The sequence below is a fragment of the Oxyura jamaicensis genome, chromosome 3 (genome assembly GCF_011077185.1).
Source record: "Oxyura jamaicensis isolate SHBP4307 breed ruddy duck chromosome 3, BPBGC_Ojam_1.0, whole genome shotgun sequence".
NCBI lineage: Eukaryota > Metazoa > Chordata > Aves > Anseriformes > Anatidae > Oxyura > Oxyura jamaicensis.
In genome coordinates this window covers 36,611,396-36,617,395 of record NC_048895.1, presented here as the reverse complement: position 1 = coordinate 36,617,395, position 6,000 = coordinate 36,611,396, and the positions used below count along the sequence as shown (strand labels likewise).

The 6,000-nt window shown below is 40.0% G+C and overlaps 1 protein-coding gene and 1 long non-coding RNA gene across 3 annotated transcripts in view; one reads left to right on the top strand and one right to left on the bottom strand.

The window, feature by feature from the left end:
* The window catches only part of ADSS2 (adenylosuccinate synthase 2), a 66,869-nt gene that overhangs the window by 36,658 nt on the left and 24,211 nt on the right, over positions 1-6,000 (bottom strand). The window contains exon 2 of the mRNA XM_035321685.1: positions 481-493. The gene's annotated coding sequence lies outside the window, so the exon portion shown is untranslated. The remainder of the gene's footprint in view (positions 1-480; positions 494-6,000) is intronic.
* The window catches only part of LOC118164276, a 30,342-nt gene that overhangs the window by 1,737 nt on the left and 22,605 nt on the right, over positions 1-6,000 (top strand). The window contains exon 1 of one of the 2 annotated variants that reach the window (XR_004749402.1): positions 2,446-2,472. The exons of the other annotated variant lie outside the window; for it this stretch is intronic. This is a non-coding gene — a long non-coding RNA (uncharacterized LOC118164276). Of the gene's footprint in view, positions 1-2,445; positions 2,473-6,000 lie in introns of those variants that run through there. 2 annotated transcript variants of the gene reach the window in all.

Below are 6,000 nucleotides of genomic sequence, written 5' to 3'. Positions count from 1 at the left end.
GCCGCCGCCGCCGCTCCGGGCGGCTTTTTTCCGTTCGTCCCCCGTCCGTTCCCGTAGCCCGCCCGCCGCTTCTCCCGCGCCTCGCAGCGCGGACTACGTTACCCAGCGTGCCCCGCGGCGTGCCCCTCGCAGAGCGCCGCGCGGGGCTGCGCGCGGGGCGTGTTGGGGGTTGTAGGCCGCGCGGCAGCACCTGTAGCGGAGCGGGGGGGGTGGGGGCTGCCCCATGCGGCCCCGGGCCGTGGCCGTTAGGGGCTGCGGGGTGGGCTGAGGGTCCCGGCGCTGTCCCTGCTGCTGCTATGGCCGGAGGGAAGAAGCCGCTCCGTGAGGGGCCGAGGGGCGCCGTGCGGGGCCGTGGGGCGGGGAGGAGGCCGCCGTGCGTCGGGCCTGGCCGCGGCTCGTAGCAACGCGCCCGGGCTCGGGCCTGGTGGCGGCGGACTCCCCTCATGGCCCCCCGGGCACGGCGCAGACCTGGCCCGGCACCTCCGCTCCTGGTGCATCTGTGGGCAAAGCCCACCCGCGGTTCTTAGCGTGCGTGTCAGACCTGCAAATAAATGTTCTGAGTATACCACAGCGTCGTGTGTATGGTTAGTTTTGCACACTTAATGGTAAATTAGCCAGGGGCTATGCGTGAGAAGCCATTTTCTCCAGAGCCACCAGAACATGGCCCCCAGCTTCCTCATGAGAAGAAGAAAAAAAGAATGGAAAAAACCCATAGCAGAGAAATGCCTTCATCATGCATACTTGAGGGTTTAGAAGTGGAACTGGTGCCTCAGAGGCTGTTTCATTCTTTCCTGTTTCATAGAATCAACACCCTTAGGGGGAAGAATTTTTTTGTAAAGTAGCTATTAAAAAGGCAGAAGTCTGAATGATGTAATTATTGCTAAGACAAGCTACACAAAAACCTGAGTCACTGAGCAGTCGCGGTCTGGGAGGCTATGGAGTTCAAATCAGGTTTTTAGTTGCTCCTTTGCACCTTTGGGCGTGCTCTAATCAAGAATTAGAGGAGCTATAAAAGTCACCAACGTTTAACTATGTCTTGTAAAGCTAGAGAGATATAAAACAGAAGATTAAGTATAACGTTGACAGAGAACATTAAAAAAAAAAAAAATCTAAATCCTGAATGTCATTGCAAAGAGGTGCTATGACAAAGCAGTCAGCAGTTCTGTAGAAAGATGTTGAGCAATTGCGAACGATACGTGAGGTGATTGTTTATATACACTTCACAGAGTAAATGGTCCCTTAAGCACTTGGTATAGTCCATAGTATTGATATTTTTGGCTGCTTGTGCTAAAAAACATTGACATGATAAATCACTGGGCAGGGATCGTGGGAAGTCACTAAAAAAACACAAGGAGCTGCCGAGGTCTCTCCGGTTTTGCTGACATAATGGCAAACTTTGTTCTAGTACAGTCACTGTCAAACAAGAAACTGAGGCTGTACATCATCTCATGACTCCGCCAAAAGTGGTCTTGATTTATTTTTTACAGTAATGATTTTCCAGCGTAGCTGAATGATACTAAAGCCTCACCATTGCCGACACAAACATTCTCTTGAATCTCAAAATAAGTTTGAGCCTGTCAGGGTTGTGTTCTAGTAACGTGGTATTAATGTAATCATAGAATTCTTTAGGTTGGAAGAGATTTCCAAGATCATCTGGTCCAACCATCACCCTGCTACCATTGTCACCCACTAAACCATGTCCCTAAGCACCACGTCCAGCCTTTCCTTGAACACACCCGGGGACGGTGACTCCACCACCTCCCTGGGCAACCTGACTGCTCTTCCTGAAAATAAATTCCTCCTAATTTCCAACCTGAACCTCTCCTGCAATGCTACTTTTCCAAGAGGTATCAGACACACAGTGTTGTTGCCCCGCTATTTTTATTTTGGTATAGAAGAGTTTTGAAATGTGTGTTTTTGTATGTTCTCTTGGTAGGTATAGAACCAAAGAAGAAAACTATGAACTCTTTACTTCCAGAAAACACATACATGTTTAATGAAGATCAAGCAAATCAATACTGATTGGTACAGCAAGATTTAGAGTTTTTAGTTACAGATCCATCATGTTTAGTTAGTAGATATCATTCCCCCACCTCTTTTTCTTCACAAACTAAATGAACACTTAATTCTAATACTGTAAAAGATGATAAATTTTCTTTATTCACTAACTACTTATAGTATAGTTCTAGAAAATACTAACTCTTGACTAAAGTACAAAAACAACTGGTATCTAATGCCCCTTATCAAAAATAGGCATTTGTTGTAGCATAAGTAAGAGGTTAGAATAACACAGTGCAGAAATTCTCTGTTGCATTTATTTTGGTTTATTCACTATGACCAAGAGAACCAGTAAGTGCATGCAATGTTACAGTAATGTATTTTTCTTCTAATATGGAGGGAATCCATTCACTTTTTTTTTTTTTTTTTTTTTTTTCTAGTTCAGCAAGCTGAATCTGCTCTGTGAGAGGTCAGGTGAGCATTTAGAGTTGACAATAAGTTGCAAGAGTTTGTGTTCGAGGAATAAATAAATGCAGTTGCCCGTTCTGGCATTGGCAAGTTTGGGATTGACTTTGTAAAACTGAACACACAGTACAAGTGTACATTGATAAAGCTTAGGTTTCATCATCTCCTGAATTGTTCAATGCTTTTTATTGGAGGCATTTATATTTATATTTATCACAAATTTGACCACAATTTGGATTCACTCAGTATTTTCATGTTACTGTCATTTCCTGCCTCCCAGTAAACCTCAAGAGGCTCAGACAGGAACTTTTAATAAATTAACACAGACCAGATGCAGCATGAGATAATTTCTGCATTTCATTCAGATGAGTTGAAGAGATATGTGGAATGTTTACATCTGTATGATTTAATTATTGTGATGGAGTACCCCACATTGGTGAAGTAACCCGCATACTCTGATTTTTTTGTTGTTGTTGTTATCTTTTTTAAAGTATTACAGATAAGTTGATCTAAATTGTTTGGAGCTGAATTTAAGATACAAGTTCAGTAGTTCATAAAATCAAGTATGAGCATGAATAAAGGGAAAATGCTGTAAAAGAGCCAAGAATGTCAGGTGGACTATTAGCTAATGCTCAGCATGGCTGTTGGGTCATAAAGTGTTATTTCTTCATCCTTACTAATAATTCTTAATAGTGTTGAAGGACAACTGAAGGATGTTAATACTTTTCTGATACTGTTTTTCCTACTGAAAGCAGTTTCTGAGTTTCTTTCAGGAAAATTATAGACTGAAGAGAGAAATAGCCCATGGCAATGAAATTGTCAGGGTATATGGTACAAGTTTTTTGTTAAATCTGTTTCTGTTTGCAACAGTGATGTAATACTCAGATATTTAACATTCAGGTCTTACCTTTGCTAGAATAGTGGTTGTGGAAAAGAAGTCCGTAGGCCATGGTTAGCTAATCTGTAGGTGTCCTACAGAACTATGTTAAAATGTTAATCACAGTAAGTCATTAACATTTTTAATAAAATGAAAGTTTATTTAACCTCCTAATTATTTGCACCAACTCTGTAGCATTATGGGCTTAAGTTGTGCCAGGGGAGTTTCAGGTTGGATGTTAGGAAGAACTTCTTTACCGAAAGGGTTGTTAGACATTGGAACGGGCTGCCCAGGGAAGTGGTGGAGTCACCATCCCTGGAGGTCTTTAAAAGACATTTAGATGTAGAGCTTAGGGATATGGTTTAGTGGGGACTGTTAGTGTTAGGTCAGAGGTTGGACTTGATGATCTTGAGGTCTCTTCCAACCTAGAAATTCTGTGATTCTGTGATTCTGTGATTCCTGTTATAAATTTGATGTTATAAGGTAGAGTGGCTCACAAAAAAAATTGGGTGTTGATAGTGCCATGGTGCAAAAAAGCCTTAAGAATTACTGTGCCAGACAAGGTTGGCATCTTTAGCACTCCAGATTCTCTGCTGTCACTCTACCTTTTAAGAACAAGAACTGATTATACAGTAAGGACACACATAATTTAATTTGAACAGTGTGCTTAATATAATTGATCCCTGCTTGTTGATTTTTTTAAATTATCTATTCCAATTAAAAAATTCTTTATGTATTTTTGTTAAATTCATTAATCTTTTTATCATGATAAAAATTGGATTAAGAACATTATAAAGTAATACCTGTACATGTTCTCATAATTGATACCTTTGTACACATAGGAAGTGTTTTCAGCTCTTTGGTTAGGTTTATCTAGATTATGAAAGAACTTCATTTACTAAGTAGGAATTTCCTGATGCATGCACTACAGAAGATAAAAGGTAAGAATTTCACAAATGAAGAACATCACCACAATAAGCAAGATTTCTAATTCACTGAGAGAATAATTAAGACAATACAGTATACTTTTGAAATTTCATTGGTACTTTAGAGAGGTGGGTTTTTTACATGCAAGTGCAAAGAAGGTAGCAGCTGACAGGGCTGGATATGTACAGGAAAATACAATACTGGTTTTTGTTCTTTGGAAAGATTTAAAGCTAGATCCTTTGCTTGGAAATGAGATTTGTTAATTAGGATTTGCAAAGACAAACATTTTATGTAATAATACGAAAGAAAATGGGTGAAGAAGTTTTCAGTGAGTTCTTCAAATCTGCATGTTACATTTTTCCCTTAAAGAATGGCAAATGAATCACTGTCATTACAGATCAGAAATAAACCCGAATCTTTGTATGGATGACGTTTTGGGACAAGATGGATGAGAATAAACTGTTTAATGGGATGAAATGTGACCTTAAAGACAGGCAGTCAGGATGTGCAGGCCGCTGGAATGTCCCATACCATACTGCATGCTTAGAGAGCTCAAGGATAGGGAAGTGTGCCCCGGCAGTTGGCTCTCATTAGGGGGCTTGTTTATTCAGCTGTTGAGAGAGAGCAGTCCTGTAGGTCTTAATTTCCTCAACGTGTCACTCTGATACTGTACAGTAACTAGGTTGTCTCACATACAAGTAAGGAAAGACTTAAGCCAAACGCTTAATAAATATTTCATATGTTTTTAGGCTCAAGTTTCTCTCACATTCTTTTTTATTATTATTATTTTGTACAATGAACTTCTAAGTAATGTCCTACAAATATATTTTTTCGATCTTAGAGATCTATATTGTCTATCACCCATATACAGAACTGCTAGATTGTATTCTCTGTTTAATAGAAACATGGGCTTTGTTTCTTGCACAGACTTTTGAAGAGGACCCTTAAATACTAAATTTTCATGATTTTATTCAGCATTATTCAGTTTCTTACTGAGATCATCAGAATTCTTGATTCTTAAATGGATTTGTAATAACAGTATTTCCTGCCTGTTGAACTGGAATGGCACAGATTATGTGGATATTGTCACAGATTTCCTTCATGTTCACCACAAAAAAAAAAAAAAAAAAAAAAAAAAAAAAAAAAAAACTTGGAATTGGACTAATTAGGATTTTTTCAGTATTTTGTAAAGAATGTAATTGGTGTTTTGGGTGACCATCCATACCTGGAGCTCTTCAAGGAACATGCAGATGTAGAACATAGTAGCACAGTTTAGTGGTGTTAGTACTGGGTTAAAGCTTGGACTAGATTATCCGAGAGGTCTTTTCCAACCTGAATGATTCTATGAAATCACTCTTAATTTTAATTTTCTCCCACCAGATGGATTTCTGCAAATTATTTCATGAATGTCAAAACTAATTGTTGCCTCCTCATTCATGTTCCCTCTCTCATTCCCCTTCTGTAGTGCAAAACCTTAGTTTCCTCTCACGTGTGTTTCACCTCACCCTTTGTGTCTCAATAACCCTAAGCCCTGTGTGTTTGAGCTCTCTTCACCTTTTAATATTTCCCTTCCTTCATAGTATTTCTTGAGCCATTACAGAATAGCTTTCAGCTGCTCAAGTTTTCAAATACTAGTTGAACAAGAGGTAGCAAATGCTGTGATGATTTCTAACCTACACATGTGACAAAGGTGGTTAGGACTTTGAGTTTCCAAGCATGCACGTATGTTTGTT